At 41.2% G+C, this 22,233-nt stretch overlaps 1 protein-coding gene across 8 annotated transcripts in view; it reads right to left on the reverse strand.

Annotated features, from left to right (window-relative positions):
* The window catches only part of DENND1B (DENN domain containing 1B), a 270,596-nt gene that overhangs the window by 157,923 nt on the left and 90,440 nt on the right, over positions 1-22,233 (reverse strand). The gene's annotated exons all lie outside the window — the stretch shown is intronic.

The following is a 22,233-nucleotide window of genomic DNA, read 5'->3' on the forward strand; positions in this document are numbered from 1 at the left end:
GAATGAATTACTGAGAGGTGTAACAACTCAACGTGCGCCATAGTAAAATCGTTCGGGGGAAAAAAGGATTTTCTATAGCTAGAGAAACACACTTATAATTTCAACTCTTGGTATATTCAACAGCAGTAACACTAATCTCACACTCTTAAAGAAATGTGCATGCAAAAACAAGCCTTTAAGGGTAAAACAACATAGCTTCTATTCTGTGCACTTTAAGAATTTCCTAGAATGAAAAACAATGTTTTAAGCGTATTTTCTAAGCATAGAAAATAATCTTACTGACTTTCGAAATCTGAAGTGATTTTATAGTTACTGTAAAATAATTTTAAAACCTTTTAGAAACCATATACATTAACAAGTATAACAAAATGCACATAATTGTCACATATTTGGTAAAAGATGGAAAAAGATCTGTATTGTTATATAGGAAAAAACAACTTAGAGTTAACTCCTATCATAAAGTTAAACTTCAGAATTGACGATACCATCATACAAGTTTAAAGCCTACTGATCTTATAAGACAAAGCAGAGATATATGACAATGTTTCATATTAAAAAGAAAAAAGAGCCAATATCTTAATACAGTAGTCATCTCTCCAAAAAAGATTACCTTGCCTATCACCTCTTTACAAATAAAATTTGCACTCAGAGAAATCATCAATATATGAATATTAAATTCTATATAGGCACAAACACAGTATTGAGTGCTTTAAAGCAGAACTTCTCACATTCTTTTAATATGTAGACTGATATCAAGTATCAGTTAAAAATAAATCATTGTAATATTCCATTTGCTGTATGATTCAGGGAGCTCAAGCCCGGCTCTGTGACAGCCTAGAGGGGTGGGAGGTGGGAGGGAGGTTCAAGACGAGGAGACATATGTATACCTAGAGCTGATTCGAGTTGCTGTGTGGCAGAAACCAACACAGTACCGTAAAGCAATTATTCTTCAATTAAAAATAAGCGGAAATGTTAAAAAAAATCACTGCAATTATTCCAACACCAAAACCTAAGAGAGATTCAAGAGCGTTATGAACATATATATTTGAAAGTATGAACACAAATGCCATATTTAGGAAAAAACTGTTTCACTACTGACAATGTTTTCTTAAATGGAACTGAAAGAGCTGCTAAACTCGGAATAATTCAAGTTACTTAAACTGCAAGCAGGTCAGTACAAAACAGGACAGTTCATCTGAGCATTGATAGACTTTATCTTGTGCTGCAAAAAGTGAAGACTTCTCGTATTTATAACACCTGCCCCTCCACCCAACCCGGCCGCTGCCACAAAGCTGTTCATATCATTTCTGTAACAATAAAGATATATATTCAAAATCCATTGTCGCCTTCCAAATATACTCGAATCAATAATATATTGCACATCGATTTTAAGACTCCAATGAAGAAGAATGTTTCCTGGTTAGCTGCTCAATAGTTCACACTCTCCCCCTGCCCCCCTCCCACAAGCAACACACACACACACACACACACACACACACACACGCTTCTGCAAAGCAGCCTCAGCTCGCTCCCCAACTGGCAGGAGCAACCCTCAGGGGACAAGTCTTTAAACCTCCGCACTCTTTAAAATTCAACCAGCCAGCAGGTCTATAGACTAGTGTATAAACAGTATAGACAAAAAAATCCCCTCTCAGCTTATGTCAGTGACAAAGCAGCTCAGCAGTTGACTGCTCCTCCCCTGACAGTATAAGCCGGGCTTACACAGATCAATGGCCGCCAGTCCCACCTAGCTCCCAGGGCTCGGTTCTCCTCCTTAATTACAGGTGCTGTTCAAGGTTGGAAGAGAAAAGAAGGGGAGAGGGAGAGCGGGAGGGGGGAATGGAATACATGCAAACAGCATTTTTGAACCCTTTTAACAACGATGTTAAGTGAAAACTGTACTTTTATACTGATGTAGAAGTGCTCATGAACTCTACTATTTCCACCACACAGTGTTCTTCACATGACACAGACATCCACACACACGCCCACACACACGCACAGGCACGCACGCACACCCCTGCATTTCTGGATTGGCATCCTCAGATCACATGACAGGTAATACTCTTCAAAAGTTACGTTTTCTCTATCCATACAGGCTTTGGTTTTTATGAAATACCTGATTTTCTTAAGCAAGAAAAATTATCTGGGTTCTCAAAATCCTCTTAATTCTCTAAAATATTTTTCTACAAAAAGAACACATTGACTAACATGTCAAATGTTAAAAACAGAAGGAACAAAACGAACAACACAGAATATGCAATTATGAACAGCAAAAAAAGGGGGGGCAATTATACATATGTGTGTGCTCGTGTGCTCAGTTGTGTCTGACTCTGCGACCCCATGGACTGTAGCCCATCAGGCTCCTCCGTCCGCGGAATTTTTCAGGCAAGAATTCTGGAGCGGGTTGCCATTTCCTCCTCCAGGGGATCTTCCTGGCCCAGGGATCAAACCTGTGACACTTTCATCTCCTGCATTGGCAAGCAGATTCTTTACCACCACGCCACCTGGGAAGCCCTGCATATATATGCAGATGCCCTAAAAACAGCACACCTACTACACAAATAAACTGACTGGAAAATAAATGACTGAAAATGTTTACATGGTGTTTTTGGTCTTACAATCCTGTATCTGTACTCAAAAGCATTATGATCAAATTGAGCCCATAAGAGAGAAGAGGGTGAATGACCTGTGTGAACAGTGGCATATTGACTCTTTATCCATGTGGTTACTGTTGAACAATATAAATTCATCAAATAAGAGAGGAAACAAGCGTTTAAGAATCTGCTTTTAAAGGAGAGCTCAAAGATGTAACGGGTACCTCCTGATTAGAGTTCAGTAACTACAAAGGTCTTAGAATTTCCCTGACAAAACTCTAAGAGGCGATGAGATGCGTCATCGTCAGGATCGGTAACCACTCTCCCTCCTCTTCACTGCTCCTGCCCCGGCTCTCCACTGAGATGCTCTCCACTGAGACGTGGCTTCTGAGGTGCGTGCAGCCCTCTCTTCCACACTCACAGATTACATCCGGCCTGGCACAGTCTATACCCGTGGATTCAACTGCAACCCCCAAATTCCTTAGCCCCTGTTAGTTTCGATACTACTGTGAACTCCAGCACTACACGTCTAACTACTTCCTAGTACCTATTTCCGAGTGTTCTGCCACCTCAAGTTCAGAATGAATAAGCTCAAGTCCTTCTTCTGGTTGTATACTCCTTATCAGCCAGAAGGGCAGTACCATCCACCCCTGGTGCCCACACAAGCCCACAGTGACTGTCCAGACCTCTCCCTCTCCCTAACCCCTGCCCCACACATAATCAACCATTAATCAAGTTCTGCTTATTCAGTTTCATTAAACTGCCTTGCTCCAGAGGTTCCCAATGCAAAGGCAGAAAGAATTAGAAGGAAGATAAGAACGTGGAAGAATCACTTGGGAGCATTTTTCAAAACACACCTGACTGCCTCCAGTAAGGGTCCTGACGCTTTAACTTCGTTTGAGTGGCACATGTAACCGAGGGATGAGACGAATGGGACCAGACCTGGGCGCTCGCTGCACCCCAGCAGTCCTTGCCCTCTCGCTGCAAGTGACGAGGCGGAGTTGTTTGGAGGCTGGTTCAGCATCTTCCTCGAGGACTCAGGAGTCTCCCAGCCTTCTGCTCTGCTGTCCTGAGTCTGTGGCTTTGTCCTTGTCACCCCTCCTGGTGGTCACAAAGTGAGCTGCCAGAGTTCGGCTGACCACATCCAGACACCACAGTGTGCAGTGAACGCTTCCTGGAAGGCGCTTTCTACCCTTCCCAGAAGGCCCACCAGCTGCCTTTCCCATCCCACTCTACCACCTAGAAGAAGGTCATGGCCTCTCCTAGACTAACCTCGGGCAGGGCAACAGTCATCCACGCTCAGCCCAGCCTCAGACTGGTTACAGGAAAACTTAGAATTCATACCCATCCATTTTCCACTAACCACTGAATGTGTAATTAATTATAAAGAAGCTTGAAGTATCATGTTTTCTTCCCTGAAACTCCCCCCGCAAATTTTAACTAGATAAGAATTAAAGTTATACCAGAGTTCTTGGTGAAAATGTAACACAATATTATGTAAAGTCAGTTTTCAAATATGCAGTTTTCTTCATTTGAACAACACTTTAAGAATCATTTTGTAACAAGGGGGCTCTACTTATCAATTTTAATCTAATTTTTCACAAAGGCCATATATTTCTCAAAAGATGCTTACGTAACTTTGCATGTTATCTCCCAAAATAAATGAGAAGTGATTTAGGATATCATGTATTTGCTCAATCTATCTGTGCTTTACATGGGGGAAAAATAAACTTTTTTTTTCCTTAAAAGAAACATTCACTGAGCTACTCTGTGACAGGCAGGCTGCGCAGTGCAAAACTGGGATTCCCAGACCACACCCGACCTGCTCTGGGCCCCACAGCACCAGCAGGGGAGCTACAAGATGCCCTCGGTTTTCAAGGAAACACAGCTACACTAACAGGGGGATTAGATTAGGAGGCGTTATACAGTAAATTACAGGCACAGCATCTTTAAACATCATCTTCTCATCTTCTGATGTTTTCAAGCTGGATACTCTACTTTAAACTTAAGAGTCAAGGAATAACTGTCAGGATTAACTGACATCACTGCGGGATTTCTCGACTTTTTTACTTTTCTGTACTATTTCTGTACAGCAAATATACTCTGCTGTAAAAAGAACTGTACTGTCGAAATACAAATTTTGAGGATTTGGGTTTTATGTGTACCAGTCAGGTGACAGAGATCTCTGTAGTCGACATTCGTTTAATCTAATGCCAATGAAAAGGCCTAGATTCAAAGCAGGGCAGAGAGATATTACCATAAATACATATACTTAACGATTAGACAGGTGCTTTACTTGACAAATGAAAGGAATCATATATTTCCCTCATTAATTTAAGATAAAGAATTTAAAAGGCATGAAAGGAAAGTGTATATGTGTGTGTGTGTGTGTGTGTGTGTGTGTGTGTGTGTATAAGCAAATGGGTTTCAGAAGTTTTCTTCTCAAAAATTCTACTACCAACCTTCATTTTCTCATCCCTAGGTTAACACTAACTTCTAATGAATCATTTGAATAACAGTCACCCACTCAGGAAGACCCTCTTTTCACCCCTAATAACCATATACCCTCCCCGCTCCTTTCAGACTAACATATCTGCCCTTTGCTTCACCCACCCTTAGTTTAACAAGTAACATTTTCTAGATCAAAGGAGCTACCCATATAATAAAATAGAGTACTGCCTATAATACTTATTTGCACAATAGAAACTAAGGTACTTAAGAATGAATATCAAACTTCCATTTAAATCAACATCAGAATTAGGTAGAAAAATGTTTCAACTTTTAGAGAGAAACATGTTTCACACCCGTCAACTGATCTGCTCCCATGACCCCAGACCACAGTTAAATGTGGAGTAGAGGAAACAAAAGGGCATTACTGATTTTCAGAGCGAAGATCCTAGGAACAGCCCCACAGCTGTGTGCAGGCTCACGCCCTCAGGTGGTAAAGCCCAGTGGTCACCGCCTAGTGCCCCAGGGCCAGGGGTGATGTTCAGACCTGCCTGTGCCAGCCCCTGGCCATGCCCTCCAGTCACAGCCGCTAGAAAATGGGCCAAAATTATCACCTATCTCATAGGATTAAGTGAGAATTTTCTAGGGGATTTATATGAGGATTAAGTTAGAAATCCACTGTCCAATGATTAGACAATGTCAGACACATAAACCATCCCCGCCCAACAACTGTTAACTCTTTTATTAAAGAGCTAGTTGTTTTAACAACTCAAGTGTCACATGAATTCAAATGAAGATACTTACTTACATAACAAATATTTACTGAATAACTGCAGCATTTAAAGTCCTGTGTCCAATAACCTATGCCAAAACATTAACAAACTGAAACATGAAATGATTAAACAATATATTATACTGAATAGTGTGTCTGCCTCCCTGGAAGATGTTTAACACATTAACATAGGTGCCTGTGGATACAGACACAGATTTGAACATCTTCACCTACTTCTGCTGCATCACACACAATAGAAGCAGACTCGTCAGAGCTGGGAAGTCACACCCTGTGCGGGGGTGGGTGGGTGGGCGGAGGCTCGGGCAGGAGGGGATGTGTGCTTAGGTACGCTGGTCCACTCTGCCACATGGCAGAAACTCACACGTTGGAAAGCAACTCGACTTCCATTTGGAAAAGTCACGCACTGTGCACGCTTGATGAGGTCAGCGTGTACAGGAGCTGTCTTCAGGCTACCATCCTGGCTACTTCTCCGAAGTAAAAATATCTTCAAAGAGTCATGCCAACAGATGTTTTTCACTTAAGGGGGGGTTTACTTTAAAAAAAAAAAATTCCTCTTTCAGGTATTTATCTATCAATGCACCTGATGAGGACTACTGCCAACTCTGCACTCGGCACTAAGCCAGCGCGGGGAGGAACACCCAGCTTCCTGCCCCACCAGCCCCCCGGCCGTCTCCTCTCTGCCAGGCTCCCCTCCAGCCATCCTGGCGAAACCGCTGGCAAATGTGTCCTCAAATAAACACATCCTCTATGCACCACTGCCCTCCAGTCATGGGTTATGTTTTCCATTTTCTTTGATTTGAGTCAGTCTTTGTACTTAGCCTACCCTTTACTTGGAATTTATGTTTTCCCATTTTGTACACTGCCAGACCCTTGATTCATATTATTTCTCTTCTTCTTCAAACTTGGACCATGTGCAATCTTTGTCATGACATTCATGTAAATATTTTCCATTCACTGGGTAAATCGCACAGTGAAGAACGTATTTTGCTCTTATGGATGACAAATGAGACATGCTATGTCCCAGACAAGTAAATTACAGTTATCTTTTTTTTTTTTTTTGACCCTGCCTTGAACCTAGTTCAGAACTATGCCTGAACTGCTTGATATTCCCTAGATAGTGAATCTTGTGATAAAACCAAATAATTTGTCTGATGCTTTAATAAACAACAGAACCTTAAGTTTTAGAGCATAAATCAGGGACCCTACACTTTAGGTAGTTACTGTATTCAATACAGTACATTAAGTACTAATCGTTTCTCTATGCCTTGAAGGCCCCTAGAGTCTATGCAGTCACCCAGCAGAAACGAGAATCACGGTGTCATTTGAAAGTCTGGAAATATCTTTCTATCTATTTGAAGGCTTTATCTGAAAAAACTAAAATATAATCACACAATTATGAAACATGGACTGCTGAATGAAGATTATTGACTTAGATATAAAATCTAAGAAGGGAAGGGAGTAGCAGAGGATGAGATGGTTGGATGGCATCACCGACTCAATGGACATGAGTTTGAGTAAGCTCCGGAAGATGGTGAAGAACAAGGGAGCCTGGTGCGCTGCAGTCCGTGGGATCACAGAGTCAGACACGACTTAGCAACTGAACAACAACAGGAAGTCTAATCAGTGCGAAATCACATTTACAAACTCAATGTGAAACACATAAATATTAATATGGTAATGTATGTTTATATATATATTCATTTAGCAAATACTTAATGTGTGAAGAGCAATCAAAGACAATCACAATGTAATGTAAAAAGAGCATGGACGGTAACGGTGAAAAACACCCAGAGTCTAGAAATCAGACATATAAAGCAAATCGAGGAGGGGGCTTCTGGCAGGGAGTGGTCCAAGTCTCGAGGGAAGAGACTGCGTCTAAACAGAGCGAGAAGTTGACCAGATGACCACACGACGACGGGGCGGTAGAGAGGTGGGCAGGGCAGTTTCCCTGTCGCAGGCAAGACTACCACAGAAAGGTCCAGCAGGGTCTGGAGGTGGAAGCTGCTAAGTCGCTTCAGTCGTGTCCGACTCTGTGCGACCCCATAGATGGCAGCCCACCAGGCTCCCCCGTCCCTGGGATTCTCCAGGCAAGAACACTGGAGTGGGTTGCCATTTCCTTCTCTAATACATGAAAGTGAAAGTCAAAGTGAAGTTGCTCAGTCATGTACGACTCTTAGCGACCCCATGGACTGCAGCCCACCAGGCTTCTCCGTCCATGGGAGGTGGAAGGAACATGTACAAAGTCTGAGCGGCTGAGAAGACAACATGGCCTGAAGAATCGGTAGGGGACAGACGGGATCCCAAGGCCTTTAGACCAACTCAGTTCTGACCTAACGCAAAGAGGAGGGAAGCCACGCCGCTGACCTGCCCAGAACACTTTACAGCCACCTTCTCAGCGGCGATCCCTTTTACTCTCAAAAGTGCCCGAGTTATGACTTCTTGTTACAGAAATCAGAACAGTGGTCTCCTGGGGCCACAGGAGTGGGTGGGCTGGCACAGAAGCACCCAGGAAAAGGCAAGAGGGAACCTCATGCACTGACAGGAATGGGCTGCATCTTTACAGGAACGAGGGCCATGCGGGGTCTCACTGCACACCCGAGCGGACACACGTCTGCACTGCACCACATACAGACCATCAGTGAGAAAAGAACAAGGGAGGATCTCAGTCTGGACAACAAATCATGCCCAGCTGACCTAAGAGAAACAGGGAAGCTACGAAGCAAGGAAGGGACATGCCTGGACTGGAATTTCAGGAAGGTCGCTCTACCATTTGCAGGATGGGTTTTAAAGGACGAGACTGAAGGCTGGATAATCAGTGAGAAGGCCTTTGCGATCATGGCAGGGAGTGGTGGTGGCCTGCAGCTGGACAGCTGCACGAGGAAGACAGAGAGTGTACAAGATTAAGATGCAAGCAAGAGCAAAGAGCGAAAGGTCCAGGCGGGAGCTGGATAAACTGCCCGGTGCTCCAGAGACAGCATGTGGCCTAGACAGAGACAAACAAGGGGACAGCGCCAATTAAAAGATACAGAAGCAAGGAGAGATGGGATTCTTTCACTGTCCGCCATTATGGACAATTAATACTACTCTTCATATTTTCACAGTCCCCTTAACAAGTGACTTGATTGTAACATTTCCAAATTATGAAGTCACTGCACTTTCTCATAATCCTGTCTTTATTTTCCTAAGGACTTGTATCAGGATACAGGTTACAGACTGTTCAACCACCTCTGGTATTATAATCACAATATGTCCTCAGGATCCAGAAATCGATGAAGTTAGTAGTGACCCAGAAGGTCCTAGTTGTTACAAAGGACACGATCAATCAGAGGAGATGAATCTCCAAGTCTCTGATGGCTTATTTGCCTTTGGAGTTCTCTAAGGCCTACCCAGTGCCTGGCCAGCACGCACGCTCTCAAACAAAACTGCTGATCACATATGAAACGACGCTTTCAGCACCATCAGAACCAGTCCACCTTGGCAGACAGTTCAAGGAAAGGTGATTTAAGGGTTTGAATGCTTTTTTCCCCCCGATTACCTACCCAAATAAAGATATGATAAAAATAACGGCTTACTACACTAGGTTCTGACCTAACCACTTACATGTATTATCTCATTTAAACCTAACAACAATCCATGTTTTATTCTCTTTTATATGTGTGCGTGGGTGGGGCGGGGGGAGATCAAAGAGACTAAGTAACATGTACAAAGGCACAAAGCTAGCAAACGTTACTCAGGGTTTGAAATCAGAGGCTAAGCTTCTAACCATCATTCCCCACAGTATGCATTTTTTTCACTTTGTTTTTATGTTGCGTCCAACATGAAATCACCAGATGCCTGGTTCCGATGCCTGCTTGGGCCCTATATGGTGGATAGTGTCCATACATAGGAAGAATTACACTATACAATTGTACTTCCCTGGTGGCTCAGACAGTAAAGAATCTGCTTGCAATGCAGGAGACCCGGGTTCAATCCTGGGTTGGGAAGATCCCCTGGGGAAGGGAATGGCAACCCACTCTAGTAGTCTTGCCTGGAGAACTCCCACGGACAGAGGAGTCTGGTGGGCTATGTAAATAGGCTCACAAGGAGTCAGACACAACTGAGCACTAAAACTTTCATTCGTGTTTTAATTAGAACCAAAGTTCAACTTGGCGTATGGAACAATACAGGGGGCGGAGACATGAGGAAATCATGGGAGGAGAGATGGGATGATACGTCATCACAAACGTGAATCCTGCCTGCCCAAGGTTGTTCTATGCCCTCGAAATGAAGTCCTGAGGCAGAAAAGCAACGCTGCCTGTGGCTATGCCTGTTCATTACCACTGAAAATACTAGACTTACAGTAAAAACATACATCTGACTTCTTTCAAATAACAGACTTATAAATAAGGGCCTATGGAGATTCTTTCTCACACAAGAGCAAAATACCAAGGAATTAAATTTAAAGCATATTATTTAAATCTGAAACAACCAATCATCTGATATTTATCAAAACAAGGGGCTTCCCTGGTGGCTTAGGTGGTAAAACATCTGCCTGCAACGCAGGAGACCAATGTCAATCCCTGGGTTGGGAAGATCCCCTGGAGAAGGGCATGGCAACCCACTCCAGTATTCTTGCCTGGAGAATTTCATAGACAGAGGAGCCTGGTGGGGTATATAGTCCATGGGGTTGCAAAGAGTCAGACACAACTGAGCCTCTAACACTATCAGAACAAGGATCACAACAGAGCAAGTAAAGAAGGCTCAAGTAACACAGGCAGGATGAGGTAAGACAAGATTATTAGTAACAGCGGGGCCCAGGATGGGGAGAGCGTGTAATTATTTCAGGATCAACAGTAGGAACCTACAGGTCGGGCCAAAGCTGTCTCTATGTGGCAACAGGTGAAGACGTGGAAAATGAGGCTCAGGCAATAAGCATCTTAGGTCACTGATACCATTAGCCATTCTACTTGTGAAGTTTGCCAGACATTTTTATCCCCTTCAATTTAAAGCAGAAACTAAGTGCCTAGTAATTAAAATAAAGCCTTATTCAAATACAGCTAGCAATCAGGACTAAAAATCAAGAACCTAGAAACTGATTTTTTGTGTGTATTTTTAGAGTACCTTAAATTATACAAGATGTTTCTTTTATAAAAAATGTACATGCCCACGATTTTTAATATGTCAAACAACAATTAAATCTGAAGTCATAAGTGTCTTTTTTTAATGATTTATTTCTTGAAATTCTAAATAGAAATATTGTGAGCTATTATTTTGCAAACTTATTCTGCTCCACCCATTCTAGAACATCCACCTCGTGGGATAAAAATGTAGTTCACACTCCCTGCTGACGTAATCTTTGGCCTCTTGCTGAGATTATAAGAAAAGGTGCCAATTTTGGTCTTAGTTCTTGTAATGCAGAAGTCTTTCTGTAAGAAATTCAACTGCGAACACTAGTTCTTTTCACACAGAGAAAGTCACCAAACAAGCCTCACCAAATAGCAATGAGTTTTGATCATTCCTAGTCTAGTCCACTTTGCCATAAATGAACTTAAAGAGAAAACACAATTTCCTGAGTCTCTTGTAAGGATTTTACTCAATAAACCAGAAACGGGACACACACACACACACACACACACACACACACAGCTGGGGTGGGGCATTATTTGATAAACTTTCTCAGTCAAGGATTAGTAATTCTCTTGAATAAATTATCTTATACCTTGTACTTATTCTTTACAATATATTATTGTGTTGGAATGCATGGAAAATAAGGAGTAAACATAAACAACAGGGATGACTTATCTGTAAAATCAGACTAAGATAAATTCTGTAAAATAGATTTGGTCAACTAAGAAGCAGACCTAAAATAGTTCTTTCTTCCTCTCACTGAAAATTTTCTTGCAAGTACAACATACATTCAGCAAGTCTCCATTACTGCTTTTACTACTGACTCTTCTCAGCTTAAGTCACCAGTGATTGCTAATTTCTACATTTAATCGCTGTTCTCCCAGTCTTCACCGTATCTGACTTCTGCAACGTGTGATACCTCCCTCATTTAACATGTGCTTATTCAGCATCTACCAGGCATGATGCGTGTGGGATTGAGGGCTGCCAGGACCTGCCCCTTTCTTGACCGAGAAGCCGAGGTTCCTGCTCCCGCGTGTCCTCCTGACACGTCTGCGCCCACTTCACCCGGCGCACCTCCTGTCTTTCCAGGCTGTTTCACGGCGCCTTCTCTGCTGGGATTCCCGGGGTTCTGTCTGCCGCCCTGACCTCTCCCTGGGGAATCGAACCTCACTGTTACACGCCACAGACAAAGCCTGGATTCTCCAGCCAGAAGTGAGGACCAGGACCCAGCTGAGCCACTCAACAGCCGCGTGAAGCCGATCACCATCCTCTCCTGCCCTCCAGCCGGAGGCGTCCAGCCATGAGAAGGCACTCCTGCCGGCAGACCTGGCCCTACACCAGGAACATCCTGCCCCTCGGAACCGCGCCCACATGCCTTGTCCCGATGCTTTTGAGCTCTTTCCAAGTCTAACTATCTCCAAACTCTAGAATCAGGCTATGGCTTTTCTTTCATTGTATACAAACACATCAAAAACTAGTTTAAATCACAAGGACCCTGTGTCTGCATTCCCCAAAAATGACCACTAGACTGCATTGTTGTCCCTTTGGATCAAACGGGCTAAGGATAAAGATGAATGTTAGTATCTGCTGCTGCTGCTAAGTCACTTCAGTCATGTCTGACTCTGTGCGACCCCATAGATGGCAGCCCACCAGGCTCCCCCGTCCCTGGGATTCTCCAGGCAAGAACACTGGAGTGGGTTGCCATTTCCTTCTCCAATGCATGAAAGGGAAAAGTGAAAGTGAAGTTGCTCAGTGGTATCCGACCCTCAGCGACCGCATGGACTGCAGCCTTCCAGGCTCCTCCGTCCATGGGATTTTCCAGGCAAGAGTTACTGGAGTGGGGTGCCACTGCCTTCTCCGGAATGTTAGTGTCTAGTACTAGCTTATTCATCGGAAGGACTGATGCTGAAGCTCCAATACTCTGGCCACCTGATGTGAAGAGCTGACTCACTGGAAAAGACCCTGAAGCTGGGAGAGGTTGAAGACAAAAGGAGAAGAGGAAAGCAGAGGCTGAGATGGTTAGACAACAACATGGACTCAAAGAACGTGACTCTGAGAGATGGTGAAGGACAGGGAGGCTTGGCTGCTGCAGTCCGTGGGGCTGCAGAGTCGGACACGACTTAGCAACTGAACAGCAACAACAACCAGACACGCTGCAGTGTTAGCCTTTGTCTAGAAACACACACGGATAAACTCGTAAGTGTGCATTTGAAGAGCTAAGCCACAAAAGTAACAAAAAATTCATATTTTAAATATAATATTCACCATCACATTTAGTCAAAATACTTAATATATAACAATCATTCATTTTTCCAATTAGATCTATTTAAATTAGGCCAAACGTTATGAAGTACTACACCTAACATTACGTCTGTAAGATTTAAGAAGTCTAACATATGCAAAGTCTATTAAAATGCACATAATTTATCTCGCTCAACATGAAAATATATCTAATAAATAATACCATTCATCTGGCCTCTTTTAGCTACCCCTTAACATAAAAATGCATTCCTTTTCTCCAAAACACAGCAGCTGGGAATGAAAGGAAAGATTTCAAATGATCATTTTCACATCATATTCCATCATCTTTTCTTCAGTCTTCCCTAGCTTTCCTTTGAGTCCCGTTCTTTTACAAGGGGTCTCTTTTTAGATCAATCCATATTTCCATAATCCACACTGCTGTTTCCTCCTCTTCTCCCCAGGGTGGACTAACCCCCACATCCAGAACTATGGCTTACAACTGTCATTAAGCCTTATAACAATAACAAGATAACAAAAGAACGGGTGGAGATGAGGCTAGCTGGTACCATATGTTGATAAGTTCAATGTTTTCAGCTAATAAGAGGATATTTTTTAATCTTCAAATTTTCATTGTGAATTGCCTTCATATCTACTTATTCTCAATTGTATTTCAGGCTTAAATTTTAAACATTAGTAAACAACCTGGCAATATTACTTTAATAGTGCTTATCTATTAATAATGTAATGGGAGAGGAGGGAAAAACAGAAATAACCAAACAAAAAGGTAAGGTGGCAACTTATAGTTAGTTACTGATTCTTACAAACCACAAGTTTCACTCAAGTTACACCTATTCCTAAAAAAGAAATATCCCTGAAAGGCATTCTTATGGAGCATACAATTATTATGATTATTTCAAAGTAACATATTCTATGCAAATTAATATTGACTTAATGTCAATTTGAAAGATTTCAATTTCTTCAAGTAACATGTGAAAACATGCTACTCTTCCTTCCATCCTTTGTTTCACAGTTAACTAATTTTAACTTCTCTTTAAGCTAAATGATAAAGAAAAATGTGAAATGTAACATTCTGGACTGGTAGAGAGATTTTCGTTCCCTTAGACTTAAATTTAACTTTTTCTCCTGATTTCAGAATTGCTTCGATTCATCAGCCTCTATCACGTCACCTTGAAAAAAAATATTTTTTATAATTATTTCTCTCAAAGATTTAGAACTAAATTCCAAACTGACTACTGTCAAATGTTTAAAGTTCCATAAAAAGTAAGTTCTTGTGAACTACATTTATCTTTTTCACTCTGCATCATCTACTATTATTTGATTTCTATAGGGTGCTGAGCAATGCCAGACCTTCCAGGATTGGACTGAATTGTGTGCAGAGTTAGAATATAATAATTTCATGGCTATAAAAATAAGGGTAAAACCCCTCACCCTCCAACAGCTTATGAAAGTAACAACATTCAGCAGAAAAATAAGGTCATTTTTTTAGGGGCTTTCAAATTTTATTATCTAGAATGTATGCAAAAATATTCTTTTCAATAGGAGTTTGCCAGATTACATAGTTCTGTTTTCCAATAAATACCTCTGCTCTAAAGCAAAATTTCTAAAAATGTTTTTCCAAATTAGTTTCCCTGTTTGCAGTAACATTTTAAAATTTTAACAGGAGGAAATATAAGAATGCAGATAAAATAAAAACGTGATCACATTTGACCTTGAGCTTTCTAGTTCTGCATTTACAAAATCTTGCCTTTATGAAGAAAGAGAGAACAGCAAAATGATGATCTTGGATTTACTTTTAAGCACCTTCCCACAAGCTTGCCACCTATGTTTTAATATGATTCTTTTTTTTTTTTTTTTGACACAAGAATGTACAAAAAATCTATATAGTGTTACCTACAAAGAAAATTATAAGAAATGATTTATATTTTAGGGTTATTGAGATATATAACTGATAAAATGGAATACGAAACAAACAATGCAGTCATGAGATGATTGTAACCACCATTTCCCTGTGTTTAGGATTTAATTTCATTAAAAATTTAAAAAATCAATCTGTCTCAGAAATGTGTGTCCATATACAAGGTACATATTCATAGGGGTAGTGAAATAAAAATTAACCATCACACATCAAAAACTGGCTTAAAACAATTCATTTTTTTTCCCCATTTGGAAAAACAATCAGTTCAGTTCAGTTCAGTCTCTCAGTCGTGTCCAGACTCTTTGCGATACCATGAATCGCAGCACGCCAGGCTTCCCTGTCCATCACCAACTCCCCGAGTTTATAGTTGGTACAAAATGCAATTAAATATCTTCCTCTGTGCCTGATATAATCGACAGGCAGTTTGAAACGACAGAATCAAATCCAAACAAGCAAAAAAAAAAAAGTCCAATTTAAAAAAAATATCTGTAATTATTTAAATATTTATTTTGAAAGTATTTAGATTTAGTAAATTATTTCCAAATAATTTCAATTTTATGACCGATGCAAGGAACAAAGTCATAAAACATCCAGTTATCAATTTACCTCAATTTCAAGTCATGAAAGACTATTTATTCTGACCAAATCCCCTTAAAGTTATCAAAAGAAATACTTTTTTGAAATGATAGACATGTAAAAAGTTTCTCTTAATAACGAACAAGCACTCTTCCTAAAACACACAGACCAAGCACTACATATTGTTAAACATGAAAAGAAAATTGTATATGGTGCTGAGTATATTTGGTTTGGAATCAGCTAACTAGCTAGTTACCTACAACTACAAGAGACTTAAGAAGATGCAGCTGAAGGGTAAGAGTTAAAATGTTCTTTCATCACGGTGTAATAGTTTCCTATGACTTTTCACTCAATTAAATTCAAAGTTTTCACTCAGAATTATAATTCAAAGTGTTTTCAATTTGAATTCTACCAAGTTTTCTTAATTTCTCCCAAGATTTGCTTAATTAATGGTATTTATTATCGTAATTAAAATTAATTATGTAATATGTGCATGTTTCTCGATGCATTTCCAATGCAACTTGCTTATCACCTAGCATGGGAGCATACACTAGTATGTCAATATATATAGATTCTTAATTTTTTTTAACCTTCAATAAAACAGAGAAGCAGAAGCAACACACGAGTCAGGTACTCGTCGTGAACAAACAGTGGTGGGCCTACTAAACCCTTCCTCTGGGCCACATCTTTTCATTCGCAGCTTGATGAATCCCTATTGTATTTGTTGAAAACACCAGTCTGAAATTCTTCTAAATTTAATATCCCACACCCTCGTACAGCTATTCTGCTTAGTAGATGATCTTGCTCCCATTTTAGAAGGTTAAAATAATCTATAATGAGTTTATTCAACTTTCTTTGATTTATTCACCTAGTCATTCAGAACAGCTTTATTCAAACCTTATTATGTATGAGCTTGCTAGATGTAGTGATTCAAGTATAAGGAGTTTCTGCCCCTTCTTCCTTCAAGAAACACCAATTACGGAGTAGGGGAGACAGACACACTCAAAAGAGAGAGGGAGAAAAGGAATGAATGAAATGTACTTGTAAAATATAAACACAAGAGGCTACAGAGCAGTCCAGACAGCCCGCCCCTGCTATCGGCATCCCTCCTTTCTGCTCATCCTAAACAGGAGGGCACGCCCCACCACGGCCACGTCACACCTGGGGCTCTGACGCCCCGGACAGCCTGCTCTGTACTCCAACTCACGCGATACACTGTGATTAACTAACATGTCTCCCCGACTGGACTATGAGGTCCTTCTGAGCTGGCAACTTCTTAGACTTATCTTTATTTATCTCATACCAGAAAAAAATAATGCACAGTGGGTGCGCAGGCAGTGTTTGTCCTCCTGCCGTCTCTGCTTAGTCTTGCTACAGAAATTAGTCCTAGCTACCATCTTTGATCTTTCTTTTTCAGGTGGCTTCTGGCTATGCTATTTATAGAAACATGGTCTTCCCTCCTCAAGCTTTTTAATCCTAGAAAATAAAAGTACACTGAATACTGCCACCAGCAGCAAAATCAGTCTAAACCCTCCTTCGTCGCTAACCACTCCCCTCCTCAGCTTGTGTAAATGTGCGACATCTTCCTTCCCAGGACTTCCACATTTCATTGGCAGTAATTCTCATGACACATATTACACCTGGGTTTCTGTTGCAACCATGCGTGCGTGCTAAGTCACTTCAGTCATGTCCAAGCCTTTGTGACCCCATGGACTGTGGCCCACCAGGCTCCTCTGACCATGGGATTCTCCAGGCAAGGATACAGGAGTGGGTTTCCATTTCCTCCTCGAGGAGATCTTCCCCACCCCAAGATCGAACCTGTGTCACCTACATGACAGGCAGATTGTCTACCCGCAGAGCCATCGAGGAAGCCCACGTGTAATACAAGCTATGCGTGTGTGCATGCTAAGTCGTTTCAGCTGTGTCCAACTCTTTGTAACTCCGTGAACTGCAGTTCGCCAGGCTCCTCTGTCCATGGGATTCTCTAGGCAAGAACACTGGAGTGGGTTGCCGTCCCCTCCTCCAGGGGATCTTCTGACTCAGGGATTTTACCCTTGTCTCTTACATCCCCTGCACTGGCTCTGGCTCCTTACCACTGGCACCACTTGGTGAGCCCCCTGTTGCAGTCGTACGGAGAAGCAAATACTGTAGAAACCAACCAGTAACCCGCATCCCCACTTAACAGAGGGAGAGACGGCACTTCAAGGAGCGAAAGTGATTTCCTTCAAGGCATACATTCAAAGCAGAAACACAATATTATCTCACTTTTGGTTCCCAAACCAGTCTTCCTCCCCTTGAACAGGACTTCTGGAAGGCAAGGACCACATGTCTTTCTGTTTACAGCCTCATGTTGCCAGACTGGTGCCTTGCCCCCCAAAAAAAAAAAAGTATTCTATGAGTAATTTTAAGGCAGCTTTGCCATGCTATGCTAAGTCACTTCAGTCGTGTCCAACTCTGTGTGACCGCATAGACAGTAGCCTACCAGGCTCCCCCATCCCTGGGATTCTCCAGGCAAGAACACTGTTAGGTACATGCTAACTGCTTAGGTTAAGTAAACTTGTTCGGTATTTGGCAAAATTTTCACCTTTGATATCATAAAAGTAACAACCAAAAACACAACTAAAAGGCCTCGTAAAATAAAGCATCACTTTCAACAATATGTCTTCCAATCTCTTACACGCCTATGTTATCTGTTCACTACGAAAAATACACCTAAAATTATCACCAAGATTTCTCATGTCTATGAATCTACATGCATATAATCCAGAAAAGTCTTTTCTTTAATTGAGTTAGTGTGAAATACCTCTGGAGAATACCTCTGGAAAGTGTCAATAAACTACAGATTATAAAGTCTCATAATTTAAACTCCCAAATACGGACATTTATAGCAGCTTTATTCACAACTGCCAAAACTTGGCAGCAATTAAAATGTCCTTCTGTGGGTAAAAGGATAAACTCCGGTACTTCCAGACAATGGAATATTTTTCAGCACTAAAAAGAAAGAAGCTACCAAGCTATAAAAAGACATGGAGAAGCCTTCAATGCGTATTACTAAGTGAAAGGGGCCAATCTGAGAAGATTATATACTCTGTGAAAAGGCAGTAACTATAGAGACAATAATAAAAGCTATGCTTTGTCCAGTAGGCATGTACGCATATGAGAGTTAGACCATAAGGCACGCTGAGCACGGAAGAATTGATGTTTCCAAACTGTGGTGCTGAAGAAGATTCTTGAGAGGCCCTTGAACAGCAAGAAGATCAAACCAGTCAATCCTAAAGGAAATCAACCCTGAATATTCATTGAAAAGACTGATGCTGAAGCTCCAATACTTTGGCCACCTGATGCAGAGAGTCAACTCACTGGAAAAGACCCTGGTGCTGGGAAAGACTGATAAAAGGAGAAAGGGGTGGCAGAGGATTAGATGGTTAGATAGCATCACCGACTCAAGGACACGAATCTGAGCAAACTCTAGGAGACGGTGAAGGACAGAGGAGCCCGGAGTACCGCAGTTCATGGGGCTGCAAAGAGTCAGACTCGACTTAGCGACTGATGGAGATAAATGGAGACTGTAAGAAGACGAGTGGTTGCCAGGGCTGGCAATGGCAGGGCGAAATAGCCAGGCAGAGCACAGAGAATTTTTAGGACACTGAAAATACCCATATGTTATTATAATGATGGCTGTGTCATTATACATCTGTCCAAACCCATAGATGGAACAATAGCAAGCGTGAACCTTAAGGTAAACTCTGGACTCTGGGCCATTATGTGTCAGTGTAGGTTCATTCTTGGTAAATAACGCACCACCTGGTAAAGATACGGATAAAGCCAGAGGCTGTGCAAACGCGGCTGCAGGGGGTAAACGAGACATCACTGCACCTTTCTCTCCATTTTGCTGTGAACCTTAACTGTTCTAAAAGACAGAGTCCTTTACAAAAATGTTAAATAAATTAAAGCAGCTCTACTCTGATTGGCTTATAGAGAGAAATGTGCATAAACTGATTATTCCTCAAAGTCCTATAAAATAAGGAAATTGAACTTCTAATACTTCAAATGTGCCAGACTTCCAGAAAACTTATAGTGAATTCAAATTCACATAATTAAGGAAAATCCTCAGCAAACATCTAGTTTCATCATTTTACTTTAGTAAATAGAGCTGCGACTCTGACTTCTGAATGTTAATTAAAACATAAGCACACATTCATTCTATCTCAGTTTGCTTTTCCCAAATGTATACAGGCTTACTGACTAAATTAGCTAACATGGCATACTGCTTAAGGTTATAAAAGATGTAAATATTCAACCAAATTGTATCATTATTCTGGCAAGCTTTATTTCAATAGTAACTATAGTTTGTAATATATATGCTGAAACAATTTCAAAACTCTTGAGGTAACCAAAACATTAAACTGATATTGAGTTAAGTTAATAAATACTAATTATACTATACACTGTATTAAAGGGGCTTCCCAGGTGACTCAGTAGTAAAGAATCCACCTGCCGAAACAGGAGCTGCACAAGACGAGGGCTGGATCCCTAGGTCGGGAAGATCCCCTGGATGAGGAAATGGCAACCCACTCCAGTGTCCTTGCCTGGAGAATTTCATGGGCGGAGGAGCCTGGTGGGCTATAGTCCATGGGGTTGCAAAGAGTCAGACACGACTGACCGTGAACAAAAATAATGTATTAAAACCCTAGATAACTTCTAAAATACCAACAACACTGATCGCTAAGCATATTCAAGTCTACATACTTCTCATTTGTGTGTGCTGTAAAAAGGCTACACTTTTGGGTCATGTTAACGAATGTGTTCGCTTTGGCGACTACACAGTGAGGGGGGAGGGAGGTGTGTGGCTACAGAAAGGGACCATGGGACCGAGTCTGGCGGTCTGCTAAGATGCTTGTGCAGGACACCAGGTGCTCAGTTATCCATGCCCCCTCCACCAAGTGCTTTCTTTCTCATTTTCTGTAAAACAGAAGTTACTTGTCCAGGTTAAAAGTTATAATTAATATGAGTGGTTAAGACTTGTTTTAATTAATATGAGTGGTTAAGACTACATGATGAACAATAGTGTCAGATAAATACAACCGTGGATATGTTTTTGTTTCCAAAGAATAGTTTTATCCTAAACAGTGATTCTTGGGCTTTTTAAACTGTTTACCTCTATATTCTTGGGACTTAATGAGGACTGTGATGAGCTAGTGTTTATGTGATAACTGCTGAAATGTAATATATTAGAAATTAAAACTGGTAAATTTTTTAAAAGACACGTGGGTTCATTCGATGACAGCAATCACGGATGCACTGCATGTTAACACACATAACAGAGATGTGATGGTTATAAAGACGATAATGAAACCAGTTTGACCTTGCAGATCTCTGAGATGCGTCTTTAAGTGTCAGTTTGTTCTTGAACAGGACAGAGCGCAATGAATAAAGCTTAAAATGCTTGCTAATTCCTGACTCTGGAAGGAAGCTATGCAAATTGTTAAAGTTCACTCCGTTTTGATGGGCTTGCTTCCGTGCATTAATGACTCACCCTCCGCCTACACCAGGAAAGGCTCCTCTCGGCTCCACGTGCCTGGGACAGTCAAACTCTGGGTCTCTGCAGAATAATTCTCTGTGTTTGATAAAGACTTTATTATGTCTTCTATTATTCAAGAGTGGGGAGGAGGGTCACAAAAGTTCCTCGCTTATGAAAGAGGAACATTCAATCCTCACTCAACATACACATTCAATCATGTCACTGCCTATATTTACTTTTAAATATTTTATTGTCACATAATCAAATGCTTGCTTCTTAGGCACCTCTGAACCCAATCGTAGTCAAATATCCAAATCTTTTAACAACTTTTTAAATTTTGCCTTCCCAAACTCAGATTCTGAATACAGAAAAAAATTAAAAACCTGCAGGATCTGTTTTTTATCTAAAACTATCTGGGGGATTTCCTTGAAGCTCCCTGAAAATCACAAGGATGTATACTCTTATAAAATGAGATGCTAGAAGTAATTTGTCTTGTTTGATATATTATCATAAGGGTGGTTTAACATAATTATTATTATACAAAAAGCTGACCAATCAGAAGAGACCCTTAGCCTGCTCTAGGTTAAATCTGTACATGTAAATTTTATGAGTATGAAATATCTCAGAAAGCACATGCTTTATGGGAAGTATCTAGAGACATGCCAACACCCTTGCTCTCTGGAATATGTTTTACTCTCCAGGAAAACAAGGGTCAAATCTCTTATGAAATAGTTCTGCTCAATTCTCCTACACTCGCCAGACTCCCAGCAGTGCTTCGCCTGGTGACACAAGGCAACAATAACGAGTTATTACGAGGTCTAGTTTCAGTTGTTATTTCGAATGTTCACCTGGATATAATCTTCCTTCTCTGTTTTAAATCCCGACTCTTCTAAACCAGTGGTTCCCAGCTAGATATGCACCTAACTTAACGTCGACGTTGTATAAAAATATGTTTGTCTGAGCCCTCCTCCAGATCCACTACATCTCTTTACGTGATACTCTGAGTATACTCTTG

This window comes from Bos taurus, chromosome 16 (genome assembly GCF_002263795.3).
Source record: "Bos taurus isolate L1 Dominette 01449 registration number 42190680 breed Hereford chromosome 16, ARS-UCD2.0, whole genome shotgun sequence".
Taxonomy (NCBI): Eukaryota; Metazoa; Chordata; class Mammalia; order Artiodactyla; family Bovidae; genus Bos; species Bos taurus.